This window comes from Echinops telfairi, unplaced genomic scaffold (assembly GCF_000313985.2).
Source record: "Echinops telfairi isolate 266 unplaced genomic scaffold, ASM31398v2 ScPeMD7_23;HRSCAF=83, whole genome shotgun sequence".
NCBI classification, from domain to species: Eukaryota; Metazoa; Chordata; class Mammalia; order Afrosoricida; family Tenrecidae; genus Echinops; species Echinops telfairi.
In genome coordinates, this window is record NW_022103920.1 from 42,019,542 (window position 1) to 42,046,509 (window position 26,968).

The window sequence follows — 26,968 nt, forward strand, 5'->3', positions numbered from 1 at the left end:
AGTGGCCTACTAATGGGCTTTGGGTCTCCACTCCGCACTCCCCCCATCATTCACTATGGTAAGATTTTTTGGTCTGATGATGCCTTAGACCTGACACTTGAATTAGTGACTTTATAATAGTAATGATTTGTGATTGCAACCGCAGGCTAAAAATGAAAGAAAAGCTGAAAAATAAAACAAGATGTGAAGTATTTTGCATGTATAAATTTTTAATTGTGTTTTAAACCTTTTTTCAATTTCTAAATAAAACCTACTTATGCATTACACCTAGCACGTGTAAGGTTTTTTTCTTTAGATGTGATTTGCCACCTTTCTACTTGAGATGGTATATGTTAAAATGCCTTCTTTTAAAATAAGCCATCTGTTTATAGTCTAGAAGTTATACAGATGAAGAACAAATGAGTTTGGCCTTGGCTAACATGGGGTAGAAATAATTATATTTTTGTAATCTTTCACATCAGAAGGAATGTCTTGTTTAAGTACAGTGTAGTATTAAATCCCAGCTTGTGGAAAACACTTACCAGCAGTTTTTGTGATGTTTTGATAAACACTCCACTGATAGGTAGGTGAGAAAAATGGCCCCGGGGAAAGGAAATGAATGATGACTGGGAAGGAGCCAGCTGGATGATTATGTGTGTGGAAGATCAGTTTTTAGAAAAACATTTTTATTTTTCCTGTCAGTATCTTCAGTTGTCAAATATGAAAACTTAGAATTGCATCCAAAATAAAATTGGCCCACGGGAAAGACGGCAGTCAAGGTTATCAAAACATTAGAAAACACAGAGGTATCCCACCCACTCCCAGCACCTGTGAGAAACTGCAAAAAAGAAGACAATGCCAATGTTGCCAACTGGACCATCTGTTCAGGGTAATGTTGGCCGGGTCAGTGTTTGGAATGACGACACCCGTCAGAGAGGTTCCCGTGGTGCAGGAAGCATGGGTGCTGGTGTTGGGGCAGGTCATTCTCCTCCTTTGGAATCAAAATAGAACAAATGTTTTGGCATTAGAAAGCTTACATATGGTGCACCATCCCTTGACTGGATATGCGAGTGTAGCTGGGTTCCCTTGGGGGGTAGGCAACCCCACAGCCCTTGATAGAAACATCAGAACCTGCACAAGCGCACAGATGTTCTCCACACTCCCACAAGCTTCAGTTGTTGGTGCCCGACTTGTGAAACAGAGGATGCAGGGATAACAGCAATGTTATCTGTATCAGGGATTGTGTTAGGCAATTAGCTCAATTATTCCATGAGTGCTTTTGAAAGAGATATAATCTATTTGGAAATCAAAACCAGAAGAGAGCGTTTGGGCTCAAAAGCACACAGATAACGAAGCTGTCTTTCTAAGTGCAGGGCTCAGCACCGTAAGCATGCAGATAATGCATGTTTTCATGAGGGCAGGGTTGATGATATCTTTCAGATGGTCTGAAATTCAAGACGCGTGAAACCCACCCCCTGCTGTCGAGTTGATTCTGACTCTTAGTGACCAAGTGGAAGTAGAACCGCTCCTTGGAGTTCCAAGACGGTAAATATTTACAGGACTAAGCAGGCTCACCCTTCTCCCTTGGCTAATAGCCTAATGTCTAACCTCCTGAACGACCAGGGGTCCCGTCAAGACAGCTTCGAACTCCAAACACACTGCCATTGAGTCAACGACGACTCATAGTGACCCTATAGGACAGTGTAGAGCTGCTCCTGTGGGCTTCTGAGACCGTAACCTTTCTGGAACGGAAAGCCTAGTGGCTACCACTTTCAAACTGCTGACCTTGCAGGTAGCAGACCCACGTGTAACCACTTCACTACCAGACCTTCCAGACAGCAGAGATGTGTTTATTACCCATTGTTTCATAGAGCATCAGTGGCTCATTCTAAGCCGTTAGCTGCAAACCGTAGGTAAAGGTTTAGTGAGCATAGGAAAGGAGCACATCAGAAGACAGGGTTTCTTCTTAGCTGAGACATGAAGGATGTTTAATTGTGTGTGAAGAATTGAGGGAGAAGTTAAATGGGTGACCTGCCAAAGGAGAGGGACCTGAATGTGGCAAGGCCTGAAGACAGGGCAGGGAAGAGTGCGCCATTTAGTAATACCATATGTACTCGATATAAGCCGACACGAACATCAGCAGAGGCACCTAATTTTACCACAAAAACTGCATGAACAATATGCTAAAAAACTCGGCTACACTCGAGTATGTACCGTAATTTCAAGAAGTCCTAGAGAGGAGAGGGCAGGGGGGAATCCTGAGAAGAAAGCTGGAATCATCTACCTTGAAAGGTTTTGCAGGCCATATAGGGAGTTTGGGTTTTGGTGGTATTTCAGCAGGGAAGTCAAGTCATTTGACCATTTTTCACTTTAGAAAGATCTCTCAGGGACCAGGATGCTGGCAATTGATCTGAATTGTGCAGGAACGGAGCAGGGAGCCTTTTGGTAGTAATTTAGTGAGAAACGATGCAGCCTGCTGAGCCATGCTGATGATCAAGAGAATGGGGAGAAGTGTGTGCATTGTAAAGATGAGTAGATTTGGAAGTTGGCATTGAGGGAGAGTGAGGTGTCAAAGATAATGCTCAAGTTTCTGACTTAGGTGAAGGGAGTGGGGCTTCTGCTGACAGTGAATCCATCAGGGGAAATGGGCTCAGTTTCAAACACTTTGGCATATTTAAGTAGAAATGTTCAATGTGAGATGTCAGGGAAGGCTCTTGGCTTGAGATACAGGTCTGATCATGGACTAAATTGAGGCCCCAGAGTGGATGAGATTACCTTGACAATGGAATGGAAGTCCACTGTGGATTGAGCTCTGTAGTACCAATCATTAGGGAGGGCAGAAAAAAGATCTTTCCAAAGACCCTGGAAAGAGACTGCTAAGTGTAGGAGACACCTAGGTAGGTGGGCACCTAGGAGGCCAAGGGTGAGCAAGGGAGTCTGCACATCAGCACTGTGATGTCAAGTGAAGCCCGAGAAGTGACCTTGATTCTTTCTAAATCTATAAATTTCTGAAGTGGTGGAAATAGTAAATGAAAATAATGAATCATTTTTGTCTATTTTAAAGATTGAAATAGTGGTCTCTAATAATAAAATTTTTTTTATTAGGGGCTCATACAACTCTTAACACAATCCATACATACATCAATTGTGTAAAGCACATTTGTACATTCATTGTCCTCATCCTCAAAACATTTGCTCTCCACTTAAGCCCCTGGCATCAGGTCCTCATTTCCCCCCCCTCCCCGTTCCCCCCTCCCTCATGAACCCATGATAATATATAAATTATTATTTTGTCATATCTTGCCCTGTCCGATGTCTCCCTTCACCCACTTTTCTGTTGTCCATCCCCCAGGGAGGAGGTCACATGTAGATCCTTGTAATCGGTTCCCCCTTTCCAACCCACTTTCCCTCTACCCTCCCATTATCGCCACTCACACTACTGGTCCTGCAGGGATCATCCATCCTGGATTCCCTGTGTTTCCAGTTCCTATCCGTACCAGTGTACATCCTCTGGTCTAGCCAGACTTGAAAGATAGAATTCAGATCATGATAGTGGGGGTTGGGCGGGGAGGAAGTATTTAGGAACTAGAGGAAAGTTGTATTTTTCATCATTGCTACATTGCACCCTGACTGGCTCGTCTCCTCCCCAAGACCCTTCTGTAAGGGGATGTCCAGTGGCCTACAAATGGGCTTTCGGTCTCTACTCCGCACTCCCCCCATCATTCACTATGATAAGATTTTTTTTCTGATGATGCCTGATACCTGATCCCTTCGACACCTCGTGATCGCACAGGCCAGTGTGCTTCTTCCATGTGGGCTTCGTTGCTTCTGAGCTTGTTTACCTTCAAGCCTTTAAGACCCCAGATGCTATATCTTTTGATAGCCGGGCACCATCAGCTTTCTTCACCATATTTGCGTATGCACCCATTTGTCTTCAGTGATCGTATCATGGAGGTGAGCACACAATGATATGCTTTTTTGTTCTTTGATGCCTGATAACTGATCCCTCGGCACCTTGTGATCACAAGAAGTTGGCTTCTTCCATGTGGGCTTTGTTGCTTCTGAGCTAGATGGCCGCTTGTTTACCTTCAAGTCTTTAAGATTCCAGACACTGTTTCTTTTGATAGCTGGGCACCATCAGCTTTCTTCACCACATTCGCTTATTCACCCACTTTGTCTTCAGCGGGTGTGTCGAGTAGGTGAGCATCATAGAATGTCAATTTAATAGAAGAAAGTATTCTTGCATTGAGGGAGTACTTGAGTGGAGGCCCAATGTCCTTCTGCTACCTTAATACTAAACCTATAAATATAGGCACATAGATCTATTTCCCCATCCTCATGTATAAATGTATTTGCATATGTACATGTGTTTATCCAGACCTCTATAAATGCCCTTTGCCTCCCAGCTCTTTCCTCTATTTCCTTTGACTTTCCTCCAGTCCCACCATCATGCTCAGTCCCTACCAGGGTTTCAGCAACTCCTTTTTGTTACATTACCCTTGATCATGCCCTACCAGGCTTCCCACACCCTCCTCACCACCAATTTGGGCCAGAGGTAGTGGTGTTAACTAACACAGGGACAAGGGAACAACAAGTGATCCAAATCGGTGGTAAAGTTTTATTTTTTAAGAAAACAAGTTTTATCATACAACATGAGAATTCTTTGTGTTTTTAATCATTTTTTAAAAAAAGATGGCATTAAGCATCACTCAGTAAATTTCTGAAAAAAAGCGCTACTTTTTTTTTTTTAAGTTGGAGATTTAGTAGGTCGCATTTATACAAGGTGAAGAACAGTCAACCATGTTAATGCTCAGGGTCACTGCAAAGTATCACTAAGGTCAGTAGATGATAAGAAAGCAGTAAAAGCTTAGTAATAGTAATAGCATGTTTGGTAGTATTTCTAGACATATGTACATTTCTTTTTTTTAATTAATCATTTTATTGGGGGGCTCTTACAAATCCTATAACAATCCATCATTCAATAATATAATAATAATAGTAAGGAAACTTGTACATATGTACATTTCAATGGAACCATAGTGGTGTAGTGGTAACACGTTGGGCTATGATCTACTCGGTTGGCAGTTCAAAACCACCAGCAGTTCCACAGGAGAAAGACTGTACTTTCTATTCCCATAAGCAGTTACAGTCTTGGAAATCCACAGAGGGGTCTCCATGAGTCAGTATCGACTCGAAGGCAGTGAGTTTTTGAGAGAGGGACACTTAGAGAAGCCCTGGTGGGGTAGTGGTTACAAGGTCTGCAAGGTAAACAGTTCAAAACCATCAGCCGCTCTGAGGAAGAAAGACGGGTCTCTCTACTCTCGTGAAGAGTTCTAGTCTTGGAATCAAACAGTCTCGTAGAGTATCTATGAACCAGCCTGGACTCCGTGGCAGTGAGTTTGTTTATTTTTTTAATGTATATTTAAGTGTGAACAAAAGCTTATTATCTAATAGATACTTTTGAAAGTACAGAAAGTAACTGTAACTGAAGAAAACAGCACTTTACATTCCTTGGGTTCCTACCTTTGATGATAAGGTAAATCCTAAAATTAATGCTCTGTATCTTTATCTTGTGTTGGCTTGCCCTTGCATACAACCTTTCTCAACTGTCTGTCCCCAGAGGATGAAACAAACATCTACTTGGAGTCAGGGGATAAAGAAAATACATATTTTGGCATTTTATTATTCGTTGAATCCTTTAGTGAAATACCTGTTAGACTTCCTAAAAAAATATCAGTAATAATAACCAGTTGTCAAAGAACAGGTGACACAGAAAGTAGAATCGATAGTCTCTTAGGAGTCCAAAATCAAACAAAGAAATAGCTGCCCTGCCACGGGACACCGTGGTTACTGTGGGAGTTCATGTGGTGATGTTGTCTTTAGGATACTTTCTTAAGAATTCTTGCTGAAAAGTGGCTTTTCTGTGACGTTGCATCGACTTTTAGAGGCTCTCTCTCACAGGTACTTAAACCCCACGTCTCTTGAAACTCTTCAGAATCATCTTTCTCCAAGGATATTTCATCTAGCAGGTCTCAAGGTGATTTCACGCATCCCTTCTTAAAGAGAGATTCAGGGTTTTGAGTTTCAGTGGGTGGCAGTCAATGACAATCCCAGACTCTGCCCAGAGGAGAAGTTGGACGTCTTTTCTGTGCTGGCGTTTTCTTTTGCTGTGGTCATTTGAGGAGTAGGTCATAGGTTTATGTCTGTGGGGTAGTTTTAACCTCGCATATTAAGTTTGCTTATTGTGTTTAGTATCTAGCATCTTTTTGGAATGATAATGCATTAATTAAATCTCTATTGCATACATTGTACATATTTTTTTTAATTTATTTTTTTCTTCATTGTACATATTTAATGTATTAAACAATACTTCAAAAAGTAGCCTGCTAAGCCATTTGAAAATTACGATTTCAAAATATGTTCATGTAGCCTGGTTGGGGTGTGAATAATAAGCGATTATAGTAATGCAAAATCTTGAAGGTTGTGCCTGTTATTTCTAATAATAATAAAATAGATAAAACATTGGTGATGTAACTCCCTTATCTTGCTATTTAGAAATGTTGAAATATACAAAGGAATTAAATTGTCAAGGAAGGATACCTTCACATTCACAGATGAAATGATGTTCTAGAGAATAGATAAATAAACTCTAGTACATACACACAATGGAACATTATCTCTTAAACACCGCATGACATGGACGGATTTGGAAGGTATTATCCTTAACAAAGCTAATCCATCTCCTACAGACGGTTACTGCATGGCACCACTGTTACAAAAGAAAAGGCTAAGAAAGATGGTTTTCATGCCAAAAACACATTTTGAAGGCTGTGGCAAGGGGTGGGAGGAGGGCAGATGGGAAAAAGATAGGGCCACATACACAGGGGGCTTACTGGGCTTAACAGAAATACACAACTAAGAAAAATCACATTATCGTGAAGATGTAAAATAGTGCTCAAATGGGCTAATGGTGAACAAATCCTTGGAAGCTCGTACCTATTCTAGGGGAAGGTTTGCATTTTGGCAGTGTGGCTTGGCCTATGCTTTGGTGTTGAGTCTTGCTCCAAGCTAATCATGAGTCTTCCTCTTTTCCCCCCTTTTTAAGTAGGGCACCCCATTCAAAGCCCCAGGTACTGGAGCCCATGTATCTTCCTGACACAGACCTTGGGCCTAACCTAGTCACAACTCTTCTGAAACTTCCTCAGCATTTCCGTTTGAAAGCCCAGTGGCTTCAATTCATGACGTTGTGCTGCTATTGTTGTCAGATGCTGTTCTGACCCATAGTGACCCGGGTACAACAGAACCGCACGCCTGCCTCGTCCTGTGCCAGTCTCACAGCTGTTGATGTTGGAGCCATGGTGTCAATCCAGCTAGTCATTATTGCCATTGCCTCCCTTTAACCGTACAGCTCAATGCAGCTCCATCGAAGCTGAGCACTTCCTGCGGTTCAGTATCGCAAGTGGCACGCGGTGTCACGTACAAAGGAAGTGAATGACCCAGTCCTAGATTCTAGGGTTCTTTTCGCTTACCTGGAAAGACAAGGCACTTAAGAAACAACGTGAGAGTTATAAGACAAGAAAGCCAGTCTCTGTTGGCTTACATAGAGGGTTCATGGTGCATTCATGACTGGGGAGAAAGGAACAACCAGATGGCTGCAATTTTAAGGAAAGACATCGCAGGGAAGATACAGACTTTGAGATATCTCTAAAAGTATGCATTTCAGTCTAGAGAGAAATCCCGGGACTGAAAAGAAAGAAAGAAAATATATTTTAATGACATGATAGTTGCTAATGACAGTTTATTGCTTGGCATCCACCTTCTTTCTATTTTAGTCTGTTTTGACCTACACATGATACTTATAATAAAGGTATTTATAACGGGATTTCTCTGGGAGGCTTTGCTATTTCAGCTTAAGGTCCCTCTACTTTTTCCTGTCAGCTTCCATACGGAGTCAGTAACCAGTAAGTTGACTTTCCGTTCTGAAATTGTAGACCCAGACATCTGTGAAAGTGTGATCATTCTAATATGATAAATACAGCCTTGCACTTTAGAAATTCCGGGCCGGGAGACATTGTGTGACACTTGTGTCTTGCACCTCAATAAGTAGAACTGATAAGGTAAATAGTGAAAAGTAAATGTTATAGCTATTATTTATTTATAATTTGTAACCATTTACTTATGAAAATCATCAGAAGTTTACTGTGTGGAAGCAAGCCAAAAAGTATTGCAACACATTCATTGAAGCCCTTATTGAACAATGATATCACATTGGAGTTGTTGTTTACTGACATATCCTCCATCTATGTCTACACACTTCCAAAGGTGATGTTTCCATCCCTCAAACCATTGCTGAAAGAATTCTACACTCTTTAATTTACACCATGTAAAATGACAGTTTCAGAATTCTCAAGGAATAGAAATTGTGTCCCCCTTGAATGTTCTTTGAGCTTGGGAAGCAAAAAGAAGTCTGAGGGGGCAAGATTAGGGTTTTACTGTGGATGGGCTTTTCCCAATGGAGTTCTCTGTTCTCAATGGTAGGTGTGGACAAAAAGACTAAAAGGCAGTTATTAAAGATACATGCCTGCAAGGCAGACCTGCTGTAGACCACCATGGCTCCATACGACTTGAGTTTTATAAAGTATAGTATAAGGATTAATCCAATAAGCCATAACAACTTTAAGTATATATATATATATATATAAAATATCTATGGTTACCTATAATTTAATATGATATATTCATTATCTACATTTAGAATACTCCATTACACAGCTCTATCTAACTTCCATTTAACAACATCAGAATTCATGGCACAAAATAGAAAGAACTAAGAAATGGGCAAGCCTAAAATCAGAGTTGGAGATTTATAAAATGCCCGGCCCAAAGGGAACATACTAGTTTTTCAGCTCTTGCTTCTGATTAGTGGGGGAGGGACACTTCTTATTCGGATGTGTGGTCACGTCTCTTTATCACTAAACTCTGGGAGAAATTTATGACATTAAATTAAGGACATGTGTAGTATCTGTTCTTATCAGTTTAATACCTGATACGTCCTCTATCCAAGGACAATATAGTAAATTAGTTTTTGGAGCAGGGAGATGGATTAGGAGCTTGCTCCGTCCACTCCACGCGTCGACCTGGTATTGCAGTATTTCCAGGACCGGTGCAAAAAAAAAAAATTAAGAACACGTTCTTAGTACTTGAAGGTTCTAAAAAGATAGAGAAACAATTCCCAAAGTGAGTAAATGATTTAATAATTTCTATAAAATAGAATTCAAGAAAATATATTTAATTCATGATTTTGTGGAGGTAGGTTTAGAAAACATTGTTTTGCCACTTAAATTTATTTTAACACAGGAAGAGAGATTAGGAAACCCCAAATATTAACATAACAAGCTTTCTCTGCATATCCAGTGTGTCAACCAAACTTCTGGCTTGCACAGTCCCCGATACCCTGTTTTACTACTCAGCAAAGGGATCCTTATGTTCTAGGTAACAGAGACGCAGGTGGTTTCTGTTATGAGAATTCTGCCGCTGTCTGTATTCATGTCCATGTGGAGCACCATCCCTCTTAAGCATGGGGGTGGCCTTAGGGGTCCCTTTGGGTAGGGCCAATTTTTTTTCTCAAAATAGAGCTTTGAGTTTTGTCAAGTACTTGGACCGAGCAGGAGGGCACTTGGCGCCAGGAGGAAAAAAGGCATTGAAAGGGGAGGTGGGAGGACACAGTGGACAAATTTGGCTGACTTCACGGCGTTGCCTGGGGTCTGCTCTGGTTTGGAATATGAATTAGGCAGTTTGTGATTGGTACACAATGTCAGATCACAGAAAGAAAATTAGTAGCTTCCCCCCTCTCACTATTCTGTGAAATGAAATCAAGAATACATCTGTTTGTATAGTTACTAAACACAATGGGCTCCTGCAGCCAAGAAGAGATTACATTTCAGGTGAAAGAAGAAAATACACCAAATCAGGAGCAGCACTGATTTTACAATAGCATATTCAAAGGTACAAATTCCGAGCCAACCATTAACTTACATATGTCAGTGAAAGACATGCCAGTTTTTCACCTAGGACATATTTGGATATTCCCAGTTACTTTTTAATTTAAATGCAATAGTTGCATAGAAGGTTCAATGACTCTGATCCAGCACATTTAAGATGACGTGTAATATATATTTTGGGAAAAAACGATGCAGAGACTTCATGGTTTCATATTTTCCTGCCCACGGGGAACACAACAAACTTGTATGTGGACATTTATTTTTCAGCAAGGCAATATAATGAACTAATCTTTCTTTTAAGCATTGACATATTGGGGCACTATTATCAAACTGGGAAATATGGCTTATTGAGCTTCACTTTTAAATGAAGGTACTGCCTCAGGGCTTGAGTGCACTGTCTGCAAAAATAAGAGTGCATAAATCATATTTATTTCGTAACAAGGACCACACTGAAATGTTTAGCTAAATTTCTAAAGGTAAATACAAACTGTCACTCACTCCGCGGTGGCAGAACTTTTGCACCATCTGTGGGGTCACCATGAGTTGGAACCGACTCAATGGCAGTGAGTTTCTGTTTGAGTCTGTTAAGGCTGTGAGTTTGAAGTCATCTAATTTCAGTCATCTCTCATTTTTAGCTACAGTTACCTAATTTCAAAGTATGAAACAGTTTTGCATATCTCCTGGTATTGTTTAGTAGGTGAAATATATTAACCTATTAAGGCAGTACTTGCAAAATGCTAATGAATTTTTCTCTAATTGACTAATAAACAAAGTCATATCTACTTCTTTGTTTCCAGAGAGTGCATGTATAAGAATTCTTATGCTTCACTCTGACTTTCTGATTTATGAACTATTTTAATATATGTTATGCTACTTGATCTATGTACTATACCATCAATAAAACATCTACAATATTTAACCTCATTTTTCAGGCAAAGAAACCCAAATCCAGTAGTTGGGTAAATTTAGCAAGGCTTCGTGACTTTGAAATAGCAGCGTTGGTGCTAAATCAAGGTATCTTGACTCTGAATTCAGAAATTTCTACTCTCTGCCTCACTGCGTATGAATTTCCTCCGGCCCCCGAACCCCCATGATAGGGCCTTGAAATACAATTTATTTCAAGGCCTTGAAATACAAGACTAACGCAACTTGTGACCCTGAGCGTGCCACATACAGTGGAATTGTGCCGTTTAGTTGTTGAAATAAGAAGACAGAGAAATAAATGGTGCAAATGATGATTCTATTCACCGCCTAGTCAAAGAGCACGCACCGCTGAGTAATGGTGAGTCAGGAGGCACGAATCTATTGTGTCCTCAGCTGTCTGAGCTCTTGCATGGTTCTGATAGAGTGAAAATCCCCCTGGGCTGCGTGTAACGATATAGTTTAAGGATGCATCTGTTTTGCACAAAACTGCACTTTAATGCAAGCCAGAAATCTCAGATGTACTCAGCTAACAGAACAACAATCTCTGCCAATACTGAGCAACTTGGGAGATATTTAGAGATAATATTGATTACAAATGCTTTTACCTTATGTGAGGTGTAAGATGTCACTCTACCATGCAATGTTTAAATGAAGCATTGCCATCTGTACAATGAGTCTAATATGGCCTTTTTACCACTCTCAGGGGGAGTTCAGGTGAAGAAGTGGACAGAAAAGTGCCTTGAAAAAGATCACTGTACACAGATAGAGGATATAAATCTTGGTGGTCTAGTTAATGAAATCCCATGGGACAAAGTCTTTATACAACCTTTTATATTCTGCAGTGAACCTAGAGCCCCATAGAGGCCCCCACTTTAAGCCCCATTCCATTGCTTTTAGGCAGAAAATCTTCCTCAAAACTCCAAGGATGCATGCCCCATGAAGCTGTGGTTAAGGAGACCACTGCTAGGCAGCCATCAAAGGACCACTCTCCCTCACGCAGGAGTGCAGCATTCAAGCCACAGCAGCCTGCGCTCTGCAGACCTGGGGTCCAGCCTCAGCAGTGTCACTCGTGACTTGTCTGTCTGCACAGTCACCTCGCCTTCCTAGGTCTCCATCTCCTCACCTGTGCAGAAAGGAGGACACGAAGTAAATGGTAGCAGGGCCCTTTTCAGCGCTAGCACAGTGAGTCATTCATGGGCTGCGTAAGATTGCCTTTTGGGCAGAGACTTTGTTTTTCCTCCTTTGTTCATTCTTTCAGCATTTCCCCAGTCACAGTCATCTCAACACTTTGTTCAAAATGACTGACTTCTGAACTGATGCCGGGGGCTTAGGTGGAGAGCAAATGTTTTGAGAAGGATGAGGGCAATGGATGTATACATGTGCTTTACACAATGGATGTATGTACGGGTTGTGATAAGAGTTGTAGGAGCCCCTAAGAAAACGATTTTAAAAAATGGCTGACTTCTTTCTTCTTAGTTGCACAGCCGACCACGACTGGCATCCTGCATCGCTGCTTTTTCTTTGCATTCTCTTTTGCTGGGCGTTCCTGTTTGAATATTTTGGGTAAAGAGGTTCTCGAAACGTGTCTTCCTTTTAGTCTCTCACTGCTGTTTCAGTTTGTTAGCTGTCTAGCCTGCTCGATCCTCCATTCCCAAGAAACGTTGCTATGAGCTTGAATAGATGCCAGATTCTCACCCTTAAATGTATGGCTTTCATTAAGTAAGCCCTTTCACTTGTCCGTATAAATTCTATAGCTCCCTCCAACCCTTTAAGATCAGAACCGTTCCCATAAAGTTGGGAAGTACAATGGTTTTTTGACGAGGAGATAAGATCAAGTAAAAATGTTCATTGCTATTTTGTCTCTCTTGAGTATGTCTGTAAGGTGAAGGAAAGCATAGGCATTGGAAAGATTGAAAATCTGAAAGTTTGAGGGACACAAAAATAGTTAAACTTTGCTATTGGTAAACTCATAAATTAATTCCAGGCTTTCCATCAGCCACTCTGGTCATAACTCCAGACTCTCTTGGATAAGGTCAGTGTGTAAGAAATCCAAGAAACAGAGTGGAATAAATGCAGGTATAAATTTTCTAATGGAAGAAGTAAAACAAAACAAAACAAAACAAAACAAAACAAAACAAAACACGAAGGCTTTCCCCGCCAAGGTACAGAAAGGCTGACCTTTCATTGTCTGCATCAGAAAGTCCTTGGCTGTCAGGGAGTTTGAAATACTGTAGCAGTATCTGAGTCTTTGGATATTTTTTGATATGTGTGTACAGGAGGGTAAAGGTGCCAGCAGAGAAATGGGCAGTTTTGGGATTGGCGATTCCCTTGTGGATTGGCCTCTTCCCTTATGCCTTGACCTGGCTTTCTCGTCCCCTCCCCGACCCACTCTTCTTTACCCCACCTCTTTTACTTTTCCCACCTTGTAGGCTCTCTGACCTGTGGCTCCCGTTTTCATCTCACTGCAAAGCACATGGTAGTCCCCAGTACAATGCTATTGAAATGAAAATATAAATTACAGTTTTACTGTGCAAACTCGTCATTTTAAGGTAAAAGCCAAACGTACATCATGATTCCTAGATAAGGGCCTATGGGTGAAGGGATCGGGCTCTAAAAGGCAGAAAGAATTGGGAGAATTTAAACAAAACTGAGAAAGGATAGAAATCTAAGCCTGTGCATCCAAAGACAGCCAGGAAGCTGTCTTCCAGTAAACAGGAGCCAACTTGTGGTATAAAGGATGATTAAAAACCTATTTTTTACCTCAGTCTTAACTGTTGGTTACCTTGATGAGGTTCACCAGGAACTAGTATGCGGTTTACCTTTTCAATAAAAGTAATAATTAAAATGAATATATCTTAGTGTTTTATAATACTCTTTTCATCTACTTGTTTTTTTCCTTGGCCTTGATTTTGATGCAACTCTCTATATTATAACAGCCCAATAGTGAATATTTCAGTAAAAATCTCTAAAATTAGAGACTCAAAAAACATAACCAAACATTATTATGCCCAAACAAAACAAACGTTCCTTAATATAAAAAATATACCTATCCTGTAAGTGCTCATTCCCAATGGATGTATATATGAAGCGGCTTCAGAAATTTGTGCAAAATTTCATTATAAATTAATTCCATTTTCATGCACTTTTGAAGCTCCTTTGAATATGTGAATGTGCATGTATGTATATATATGTCTCTCTTTCTATATATATATGTATAATGTATTAGTCTGGGTATTTTAGAGAAACAAATCCACAGAAACTCATATGTATAAGGAGAGTTTTATATAAAGGGTAAGTGTACATCAAGAAAACATCCCAACCCAGTGCTGCCCAAGCCCACAAGTCTAACATTAACCCATATATCCGACACCAATCTACAAAGTCCTCCTCCATCTCACAAAACACTCACAATGACACTGATTGCAGAAGGAAAGCCGAACCAGTGAATGTGTAATAAGCACTGGCCGGGGTCTCCACACGGCTGCTCCAGCACCCAGGGCTGCATCAGGGTAGGTCCCTGTGGCTTCTCCTCAGGAATGTCTTGCAGGAAGTGAGCCTTGTCAGCTGAAGCAGGGAACTGGCTCAGGAACTGGCTCAGAAAGCAAGAGACCTATAACTAGAAAGATGAGACTCACCGAGCCATTTATCCCTCTGCTCTTCAATTAATCCCATGTGTGTTTATCGGCCAGGTTGGCACAATAAACTTTAAGTCTCTCATACACACACACGCACATACACACATTCTCTTGTACTTTGAGCATGTTATCAGAAGGGACTAATTTCTGGAGAAAGACGTCCTGCTTGGTATCATAGCAAGTCAGTAAACAAGGGGAAGCCCCCAAGGAGATGGGTTGACACAGTGGCTGCAGCGATGGGCTCAGACTAATAATGATTGTGAGGACGGCGCAGGATTGGGCAGTGCTTGGTTCTGTTGTACGCAGGTTGCGGTGAGTTGAACACAACTCGATGGCACCTGGTAACAACCACCACCACATATCCGCATATTCTTTGAGCCAGAATCCAAATGAAGTCTGAACCTTGTGATTGATTGATGTGTCTCTCAAGCATCTTCTAAATTACACCCCCCCTTTGTTATTTCTGGTGAAGATGTTAGGTGTTGGAGTTGATTAATTATATCCCATGTCCTTCTGATCCCATGTTTCTTGTTAGTTGGATTCACATTGTCCCCTGTCAAAGCTGCTTCATAGATAATTTGGGGAACTTGATTCAGGAAACACGTACTTTCTAGTTTTCTCTACTTTCATGACGTTAGTAGCCTTGATAGCCATTGTCAGGAAATATTCGTTCATTATAAGATCTCACTTCTCTAAGAAGAAGTGAGCCTAGGTTTTCAGTTTTTGCCAGTTCCTGTGGTGTAAATATTCCCATCACAGTCAGTTTAAAGCTATCAATGTGATGTCACTGAATTCAATGTTGGGACATAATGCACAATCAGCTTTATCAAGCTAGTACAACCACTAGAATAACATAACGCTGCTGCTACTTCATAGAGTTGTACTGAGAATATATTGAAAATAAGCTGCAGGTCATGTAATAAGCAGCAATAAATGACAGCACTTGCTGTTTGTTATTATCTGCATCCTAATGAGAATCCTTTCCCATCTGAGAGAGCTCTTCAACAAGTTCTTCCTCATTACATGTTTTCCTGCATCTAAGCATTCAGTTTTTATTACTATCCTAGGACCCATAAAGCAGTTTGATCTAATTCACTGACTTACTTCATATAGTAATTGGCTTCCTACACATTATAATTAAAATAAAAACTTAAAATACCTCAATACTTTAGTGAATATAGTAAAAAATGTTAATGCATTTTCTAACCAAAATTCATGAGATGATGAAGTACCTTGTGTTTTGAGGAATAGATATCAAGTTATTATTTCAGAGAATTTTTAAAGTCATGTCATTATTAATTACCTACTACTATTGATAGAAATAGCTGGGAATCAGCTATCAAAAGATATAGCGTCTGGGGTCTTAAAGGCTTGAAGGTAAACAAGCGGCCATCTAGCTCAGAAGCAACAAAGCCCACATGGAAGAAGCACAGCAGCCTGTGTGATCACGAGGTGCCAAAGGGATCAGTTATTAGGCATCAAAGAACAAAAATCATATCATTGTGTGCTCATCTCCATGATACGATTGCTGAAGACAAATGAGTGCATAAGCAAATGTGAAGGAAGCTGATGGTGCCCGGCTATCAAAAGAAATAGTGTCTGGCGTCTTAAAGGCCAGAAGGTAAACAAGCAGCCATCTAGCTCAGAAGCAACAAAGCCCACATGGAAGAAAAACACCAGCCTGTGTGATCATGAGGTGTCGAAGGGATCAGGTATCAGGCATCAAAGAACAAAAAAATCATATCATTGTGAATGAGGGGGAGTATGGAGTGGAGACCCAAAGCCCATCTGTAGGGAACTGGACATCCCTTTATGGAAGAGTCATGAAGAGAGACGAGCCAGTCAGGGTGCAGTGTAGCAACAATGAAACATACAACTTTCCTCTAGTTCCTAAATGCTTCCTCCCCACCCCACTATCATGATCCCAATTCTACCTTGCAAGTCTGGCTAGACGAGAGGATGTACATGGTACAGATAGGAACTGGAAACACAGGGAATCCAGGATGGATGATCCCTTCAGGACCAGTGGTGAGAGTGGGGATACCCGGAGGGTGGAGGGAGGGTGGGGTGGAAACGCGGAACTGATTATAAGGATCTACATATAACCCCTTCCCCAAGGGATGGACAATGGAGGAGTGAGTGAAGGGAGATGTTGGACAGTGTAAGATATGACAAAATAATAATTTATAAATTATCAAGGGTTCATGAGGGAGGGGGTAGCGGGGAGGGAGGCGGAAAAATGAGCTGATGCCAAGGCTTAAGTGGAGAGCAAATTTTTTGAGAATGATGAGGACAAAGAATGTACAAATGTGCTTTACACAATTGAAGTATGTATGGATTGTGATGAGTTGTATGAACCCCCCAATAAAATGATTTAAAAAAAAGAAATAGCTGGGAATATTGCAGCTCTCCATTAAACTTACAAGGTAATGAACAACATAAGCCCAAGTCAATTTTTCGTGGCTAGCCTTCCAGGTTTAAAACAAGTCAAACTAGGACCTTTAGAAGATGCCACTCATTAGTTTACTCACAATGATCTGACATTTTTTTGTTTAAATGGGGATGTGAGGAATGTACTTGTAATTGTCCACATTTTGAAAGGACAGAAATGGTCTCAGTGTCATACATTGGTGGATCTTCTCCGTTAATCTTTTCTTAGTGCATGCAGGCAAATTAGATAAACCCTGAAACTCCACCAGTATGTTCTGAAACCCAGTTATTTGGATTTCCAGAAATTTGGTGATGATTTGGTACAATAACCTATAGAGCTATAGGTTTTTAGGAAGCATGAGTCAGGTGCCAAAAAGTTGCATCAAATCGAAATTGGTTCTGGTGTATGGTGTTTTTAATGTACAATATTATACATAGAGCGTTGAGATGATAAGCGTAAGCTCATTAGTTCCAAACCACCAGCTGCTCTGGGGGAAAAGATGAGGCTTTGTACTTCCCTAACGAGTGACATCTCAGAAACCCACGGGGCCGTTCTGCCCTGTCCTCTAGGACCACTGGAGTCCGAATCAACTCGATGGCAGTGAGAGAAGTATGGGCAAATGGACCGAGAATTATAAGAATTAGATATGAAAACTTTAAAGAGATGAATTGTGTCAGGCATAATAGTGGTAAAATAGAGTAGCTATTCTTTTGATAGCACTGACCTCAGAGTTATGCACATGCCCACAAAGTGCATAAAACACGCATTGTGAAATCTTCTGAAAATTTCTTGAATTCCTACTTATTTGCCCTCATTTGCCTCACTAGATTTTAAAACTTATTTGGTTAATCTTTCAAATCTAAAACCAATAATTTTCCAGTTTACCCAACGATTGGCCAATTTCATGAGGAGCTGAGAAAATATAGAACAAAACTATTTGACCTCCATCCTTCTGTTTTCTTTGTCCTGCAGACAAGCCCTCCTCCAGGCTGGCATTCATTTCAACGGCTAGTTGGACATAACAGGGCCAATTAATTAGTAAATAAGATTTCCATTATGTTGTCAATGCTTATTATAATAAATATTAAAGCTGTTGGAGCACCCCAGTCATGCTACTGGGGTATCTGTGTGTTCTGCTTATTAAAGTGATGGGTAATAAAGGTGATGAAATAAGAATGTATAATTAAGGCTACAGTAATGACAGTGCTGATGTGGGTCTTAAAGAGAATGCTCTTGGTGAATCAGCTAAGTATTAGCAAAAGTTATATTTCCCCACTAATACTAGGATTTGTTAAAAGGTGCTTACAACTAGAAATCATCAAGCAAACATATATAGTGAAATTCTTCCATGAAAAGTGCCTTATTTCTGAAGGCTTCTAAATCCTAATCCCCATTACAAACTTCCAAAATATCTGGTTTGATTAATATCTTTTATTATCATGTTATGTATTTTAGAAATTTAGCTATCATGTCAAAGCTGAATAGGGTATGTCAAATGACAGGAGCTAACATTTACTAAGTATTACCAAATGCTAAGTACTATTCTAAAGATTTTGCTTATGGTAACTCACTTAATCTTGTAAATAATTCCATAAAGTCAGTATTATTGTAATCCGCGTTGCATGGAAGGGAGAATGGAGCACTAGGAAATTTAAATCACCTGTTCATAGTCATTCAACTAAGTGACAAAGGCAGAATTTGAATCCGGCCCTTAACATCCGCCCCAGTGTGTTTACTTGCTGCACAATACTCATTCTATTAAGATGGCATAGACGGAATCTGAGTATTTTCAAAAGGACCTTTGTCATGGGTATGGCTAACATGCTCAGCGGCTCACCCAAAGGTTGGAGGGAGATTTGAGTCAACCCAGAAGAAAAGCCTGGCCATTCACTTAGAACAACAAAAAATCAGTGATTGGAAACTGCATGGAGAATAGTCCTCTGATATAACATAGTGTGTCCACCAATTGGGTTCCACTCAACTGCAACTGGTTGGATGTAATGGCATAGAAATATCAGTGAAGCAGTAACTCTCAACTCGCAGGGCTATGGAGTCAATGCTGACGCATGATGACTCCCTGTGGGTTTCCGAGACTGCAGCTGTTCACAGGAGTGAAAAGCCCAGTCTTTCTCCTGAACTAGGAACTAGAATTCCCCGAACCCAATGCACTGCCATCGAGTAGATTCTGATTGGTAGCAACTCTAGCAGACAGCAGAGCTGCTCCTTCGGGTTTCCAAGGCTTTAAATCTTTACAGGAGCAGAAAACCTCATCTTTCTCTCATAGTGGGTTTGAACTGTTTGCTGAACTTTGTGGTTTGCAGTTTAACTCCTAATCCCCTATACCACCAGGGCTTTCTAAGCAACTAACGATAACTGTTTTAAATAAAAAAATAGCCAAAAACTTCTGCAAAGCCTAAAGAGGTGGTTTGTCTTCCTCCTTCCCTGGTGGCTTGTTTTTCTGGAGTAGAACAACTGATTAGCATATTTTATTCCTGTTGTTAAATGCCAAGCTTCTTTGCCACGACTGGATTTGCCTGATTGCAGCATTTAGTGCACTGCTTGGCAGTTCTCTAAGGAGCTCTTAGACGTCAGCTGTAAATCATCTGCTCAGCCTCACTGACTGTGAGCTCAGTACCTCCCACCTGGTGTGCTGGGAACAGGCATCTGACGCTTGCCAGATGTGGGAAGAATCGTGATCAGCCTCGCGGGGCTACACTGCAAATTAGAAGGTGCCTTCGCAGCTCTCTGGACAGGCCCTTACGTGTGCAAATCCTGTTCCTTGTAATTGGAATTGTATTTTGTAAATCCCTGTACACCCAGGTGAGACCGTGTGACACGCCTGCTTGTTGAATGCAAAAGAAGACCTGCTTAACAGGGCCGACGTGGCTTTCTCTGAAAAAGCGGACTGTGTGGCTGGGCTTTTGTAATCGCAGTCTTTTATGCAATTAGGGTTTCATAAAAGTGCTTTCAGTGCTTTAAAAAAAAAGCGAATTCTACATTTAATGGTAATGGTCTTTCCTAGCTATATGGTCAGATTTTAGAGGTGAAAAATGATTTGATTTGCCTCTTGAGCCATCTTTATTTATAAAGATATTATTATTAAACTCTGACTAATCAGTAACATACGGTGCAGGAATAGTTGGATGTATAGGCATGTAACAAACCAGGATAGTATAAAATATTTACTTTTGTTCAATGCTGCCCTCATATTTGAAGATCTTGAAGTGACAAATACAATGAGCATTATACTGTAAACACTCATAGTCTTTTAGTTTTGTTACCCATTTGCTTCCAATATTGATATAATACATGAGTGGCAATGAGTTATCTTTCTTTAGAGGAACATATCGATTTTTGAAACACATGCTGACTTCTTTTTCCAATGGCAAAGCTAAAAATTTCTCTTAAAACTTTTGGTCAATAAATATATTTCCTGATGTAAATGAAAATTATTCTCTCCCCCTCTTTCTGTCCAATCCTCCACCCCATTATTTTATGCTGTGTTATTTTATAGCTTGAATTCTAGATGTGTTTTGATTGTAATAAGTTGCATCATATAAATTAAAATATATGTAGGATATTATTTATTTTTGTTAACTTTTTAATTTTATTGTTGTTGAGCATACACAGCAAAACAAACACCAATTCAACCATTTCTATATGTTCAATTCAATAGCATTGATTATATTCTTCCAGTTGTGAAACCATTTTCACCATCATTAATTGAGTTGTTTCTCCTCCATTAACATAAAATTAGCATCTCCTAAAGTTCCCTAGCTGAAAGCTGCCCTCTCAAAATAGAGCCTATCATAATGATGTAGATAGAGTACAATGTTCAGGACCCTCAAATGAACTTAGAGAACATCTCAAGAACAGATATTATGCGTTGAATACTAGTGACAAAATGTTTGATGAGCTCTAATAGCATCATACATGACGAAAACAAAAGGTCATTAAAAAGACAGGAAAGAAAAGATCAAAGTGAATGTTAAAAGAGACTCTAAAACTTGCTTTAAAACATAGAGTACCAAACACAAATAGAATAAATTATGAAGTAAAAGAGCTGAAGAGAGATTTTCAAAAGGTGGCTCAAGAAGACAGTGTTATAATAAAAGGTGAAGAGACCTGGAGTTTAAAATCCAAAAGGAAAAACTCGTTCAGCCCATCTCAAGCCGAAAGAACTGAAGAAGCACTTCAGGCCTTGAGTTTCAGTACTGAAGGATTCTATGGGCAAAATATTGAATATTGCAGGAAGCATTAAAAAAATGGAAAGAATGCACAAAGTCACTGTACCAAAAGACCTAGTGGACACTGAACCATTTCAAGAGGTATCATATGATCAAGAACTGGTGGTACTGAAAAAAGAAGTCCAAGATGTATTGAAGGCATTAGTGAAAATCAAGACTCCGAGAATTGATGGAACACCAAAAGAAATGTTTCAACAAGCTGATGAAGCACTGGAAGCACTCACTCGTCTATGTCAAGAAATTTGGAAGACAGTTACCTGGCCAACTGATCGAAAGAGACCCATATTTTTACTGTTGCAAAGAAAGATAGCTCAACGGGATACCATTACCATCACGTGCAAGAAAAATGTTACTAAATATAATTCAAAAATGGTTGCAAAGTATATCAACAGGAGCTTCCAGAAATTCAGGCTCAAGAGAAATTCATAGCTCAACAGGATACCATTACCATCACATGCAAATAAAATGTTACTAAATATAATTCAAAAATGGTTGCAAAGTATATCAACAGGAGCTTCCAGAAATTCAGGCAGAAATTCATGAGATATCATGAGAGAGATCATTGCTGATTTCAGATGGATCTTGACTGAAAGCAGGGAATACCAGAAAGAGGATTACTTGTGTTTTATTGACTATGCAAAGACATTTGACTATGTGGATCATAACAAACTAGGGATAATATTGAAAAAAATGGGGACTACTGCATGGTTTAAAATAAAGAAAGGTGTTTGACAGGGTTGTATCCTCACATACGCATTTAACCTGAACAAATAGTCTGAGAAGCTGAACTACATGAAGAATAGCATGACATCAGGATTGGTGGAAGGGTTATTAACAAGCTGTGATGTGGAGACGGCACAACCTTGTGTGCTGAGAGTTAATGCATTAACTACTTTTGTAAGAAAACAAGGAAGCAGTTGCTGATGAAAATCAAAGACTTCACCTTTAAGTATGGACTAAAGAAAACCAGTCCTAAATCTTCACAACTGGCCAAATAGACAATGCCATGATAAACAGAGAAAAGATTGAAGTTGCCAAGGGTTTAATTTTGCTTAGATTTGCAATCAATGCTCATAGCAGCTGCAGTCAAGAAATCAGGTTGGGTAAATCTTTAGAGATAATAACAAGAATCAGAGTTTCTAGGGGGTATGACGGGCGGGGGTGGTAATTGGGAGTCGATATCAAGGAGTACAAGAAGGAAGAAACTGAAAATGATTGTGATAGCAACTCTGCATAATACTGACTTATTGAATGGTGTGTCTGGATAATGTGTCTAATAATATGATGTGGAAAAAAGATAGAAAACAACATATTGCATTGCAAAAATTTGCTGTAGAGGATCACTTTAAAGTGTTAAGCAAGGTTGTCGAGTTGAAAATAGTAAGGTGTACCTGACCCAAGCCATGGTATTTTTAATTTCTTCATAGGCATGTGAAAGTTGGATAACAAATAAGGAAGATAGGAGAAGATTTGATCTATTTGAATTATGGTGTTGGCAATGACCATTGAAAGTACCTTGGCCTGCTGGAAGAACAAATACATTTGTTTTAGAAGAAACACCTCCAGAATGCTTCTTAGAAGTGAGGATGGAGAGATTTTATCTCGTGCTCTGGACACATTATGAGGAAAGATCACTCTCTGGAAAATTACATTATTTGGGGGAAAGTAGGTCAGCAAAAAAGAGGAAGACCCTTCAGGAGAAGGATTGACACTGTGCTTGTAGCAATGGGCTCAAGCCAAATGACTGTGTGGTTGGCACAGGACTGTGCAGTGCTCAGTTCTGTTGGATGTAGGTGGTTATGAGTCAGAGCTGACTCCATGGCATTCAAGAAGAACAAGAACAACAAGGTTCCTTTCTAATTTTTCTAGTTGCCATTGCCATGTGGATCCTATATAACTAGTTCTTTAAAAAGTATAATTCTCAAGGCAAACATTTTTTAGTAGTTAAGCTAAGCTACTGTTTGGTTTTAAGATTTCTCTCAGGGCAGTAATTTCAGTGGTTCATTCAGCTTTCTTGGCTCCAGAATGTCTCGAGCCCATGAGAATTTGAAATTCTTTGTTGCATTTTTTTTCTTCTTTTGTCAGAAATCTACAGTATAATCTTTGATCAAAATGTTCAGTGATGTTAGCCAACACCAGTCAGTTCTTCTGGTCTCAGGGCATAGGAGGCACTTGTCCATGGAGGCAATTATCCACTATTCCTGTGTCTGACTCTCTGTTGCTCCAGGCAAATCGAGACCAATTATTGGACGTCGGAGGGTCCCTTGCAGACTTTTAAGACCCCAGACACTCCATGGTGAACGGTGTGGTGGAACAGAAGCACTGGACACATTATTCAGTCAATTAGCTGGGCTGTCCCCGAAATCATTAAATTCTACATAACGCTTTACAAAAATCACGCAGCAGGAATATACTCATTTGCGATGATAATTGGAATGGTGGAATTTGAATGAGAAGGGAAAACCACACAGGGCTCAAAAAGTCAGTCATGATTTATTGGTAAATAAATGAAAATTATGCAGTAAAAATCCTGAAGTAGACATTTAATGATTAATGTACTATTTGAAGGATCTGTTTTTAGATTTTTCAAATGAATGCATACCCAAACAATGCCAGTCTCTTCCTTTGGTCAAATCAATATGCCATGTAACTCCAAAGTCATTTTAACAGTTTTTGAAAGATGAGTAATTTGTGTATTTTCCTTCTTCTAATATGTTTTAAGTATGCAGGGACTGAAGCATTTCTAAGGGTACGTTTGTAAATCTGTAGCCCCCAGAGCCATAAAACACCTATTTTCCTGCTTAACAAATGAGTGCCTCAGTGGTGTCAATTTTAATAAAACTTGAAAGGATATAATATATATAAAACTTGAAAGGATATAATATACATCATATACATGATGTGCAAAAGTTATTTTGCTCATGATTTGTCTTTATAAAAAGGGTATTTCTTTCACAGGCACTGGAGTCAGCTGAGCTAGACAAAAACATGAAATAAAGTTTATAATCATTAATTCATTCATGATGTCAATACTTTCATTGGGCATATCTATTGTGAACACATAAAGTGTATGTCATATTGATCATTGTAATATGATACACATTTAAGCAGTCTACTTTTTATATTTGGGGGGAGTTAGTATTTTCTAATGCATTAACTACTTTTGTAAGAAAATAAGGAATAGATTTTCTGAATGAAATCCCTTCCTAGAAAGAAAAAAACCACAATTAAATGTAAGCTGAAGGCATGGATAACCATTTGGGGCATCTAAAAAGAAGTTTCACTCTATGAGTTTGTTTTACGAGTTGTGCTCATCACAAGGTCATTAGTTTGAGACCAACAGCCATTCCGTGGGAAAAAGATGAGGCTTTCTCCTTCTGCAAGGTTTGCCCACATGGTTAATTCTGTTCTGTCATGTATGATTGCCGTGTGTAAGAATCAACTCCACCGCAGTGAATGAGTTAAAAAGAAGTTTCAGTGATGTCATAATAGTCTATTTATAGGCCACTTTCTATGTGCAGAGAAGTCCCGGTGCTTAAGGGACTGCGAATTGTGCTGCAAACCACAAGGTCAAAGCCACCACTCTCTTCATGGAAGAAAGATGAGACTCTGCTCCTGAGAAGATGTGCAGCCTGGGAAACCCACAGGGGCAGCTGTACACGGCTGCTGTGAATGGGAATCTCCTAGCTTGAAGTAACTTTTTTTTTTTAAGTGTGTGCAAGGCATGATTCTACATACTTTGAATATATTAACTAAGAAGCCCAGTGAGGTGGGTACTATTTTCTGTATTTCACAGTGCAGGAGACGGGCACAGAACATTTCATGTAATTGGTCTCAGGAGATGCGTAACATATGGCAGAACTGGATGTGAACCCAGACAGGTTGACTCCCTACTCTTGGCTCGGACTGCTGTCATACAGACTGCACTCATCAAAGTGTTTATTTGCTGACCGCTGTAAAACAAACAATCATTCTTTCTGAGAATAGGGAATATTATGGAACACAGAAAAACAACCTTAGAAGGGTGTTTATTCTTTTAGTAAGCAATTATTGAGGGATACCATGGGAAGTTAATAAGTCCAGATTACCCCTCTCAAGAAATTTATAATCCAGTTAAGAAATAAAACTAAATAAACCACGGTAACTTATTTTAACAGGATTGTTTAATCAGGGACGTCCATTTGTGAAGTGTTAACAAATTAACCCTTTGACAGTCAAATGACTCTTCGGGGTACTTGTTCTCTGTGGAGGGACTTAGTAATCTAGACCGTGTTGATCTTGTATCTGTGGCACCTCCACTTGTGGCCTGTGACATCATCTTGGTACAGGGAAGAAGGAACACAGAGGGCTCCACATCCTTCATTGTGTTTCAACTGATTTATATTTAATTTCTACTCAATCACATTATCCTTTTCAGCTGTCAAGAGATAGGGGATGGGGGGGGTGTGTATATAGCTATTTGGTGAGCAATAAATGCCTTAGTCAAAAGGTAATTGGCATTACAATAGCCATTTGGAGAAGAATGGGAGTTAGGACAGAGCTAGTTAGGGACCTACAGGAAATTACTGGGTAAGTGGTGAAATCTGAGCAGCAAAGTTAGAGGTCAGTGGGGATAATTGTGGAACATAAGGCATCCCGTGGAAAGTGTTGTCAGCACCATGGATAGTTCCCAACATTTACATAGCGGTGATAGCTTAAGACGTTGATAGTAATGTTTTATTCTGCAACAGTTTATTTCATGAACTTGTATTATGTTACTATGATACAGCCTGTGGACACAAACATTTTATAACACATGACTTACAGTCCTATGGAGAAGGCAGATCACAAAGACAAAGGGGGTGTTTCTAACACTATTCTTACATAGAGGAATGAATTGTATAGGAAAACTTCTTGAGAGATGACTTAGGATCTTATCTGTATTGTAAGTGATGACTAAGGGTCATCCCGTCTCTAGAAAAGGACAACATGCTAGACAAAGTAGGTCAGCAAAAACGAGGAAGACGCTCGGTGAGATGGCTTCATACAGTGCCTGCAGCAATGGGCTCAAACATCACAATTGTGAGGGCAATGCAAGACAAGTGGTGGTGGATAAAGTTTCCCCAACTGAGCTTCAACACATATGTTCAGCATCGGAAGCTTGAGGATCATGGGGTTATTCATTTTAACAATGCAAACATAGAAAGGGAAGTAAAGAAGTATTGCCATTAGGGTTCCAGTGCATTCGGACACAGGTTTGTTCTAAACAAAACATGTTGAAGCATGTTTGTGCAACGAATGGGTGGCTTCAGAAAAGTTCCCATCTTGGTATCTTTTGGATGCCTTTTTGAAAACCAGAAAGACAAGGTCTAGTTGAAACAGTGGTGTCTGAGGAATCGTCAGGGCCAGTTCAATTCAATGCAGAGAGGTCAGCTCAAAAGACTATGGCAACCATTTTTTGGGATTCCGAGGGAGTCGTTTTTTCAATGACATTTTCTCAAAATACACAGGAGATATAGATGTCATATCATAGATGGCATTGTAATTCAAGGTAGATCTTGAACTATTGTTTTCAATGGTGAATAAGATGTCATTCCTCTGAAGATAAACAAGCGGCCATCTAGCTCAGAAGCAACAAAGCCCACATGGAACAACATATCAACCTGTGTGATCACGGGGTGTCGAAGGGATCACTGAAGACAAATGGGTGCATAAGCAAATGTGGCGAAGAAAGCTGATGGTGCCTGGCTATCAAAAGGTATAGCGTCTGGG

At 39.9% G+C, this 26,968-nt stretch overlaps 1 protein-coding gene and 1 non-coding gene across 3 annotated transcripts in view; both read left to right on the plus strand.

Moving 5' to 3' along the window:
* Nucleotides 1-26,968, plus strand: part of RELN (reelin) — a 549,393-nt gene that overhangs the window by 118,448 nt on the left and 403,977 nt on the right. The gene's annotated exons all lie outside the window — the stretch shown is intronic.
* Nucleotides 8,968-9,153, plus strand: LOC115869317. The gene has a single exon (XR_004046129.1). It is a non-coding gene; the product is annotated as a U2 spliceosomal RNA (small nuclear RNA).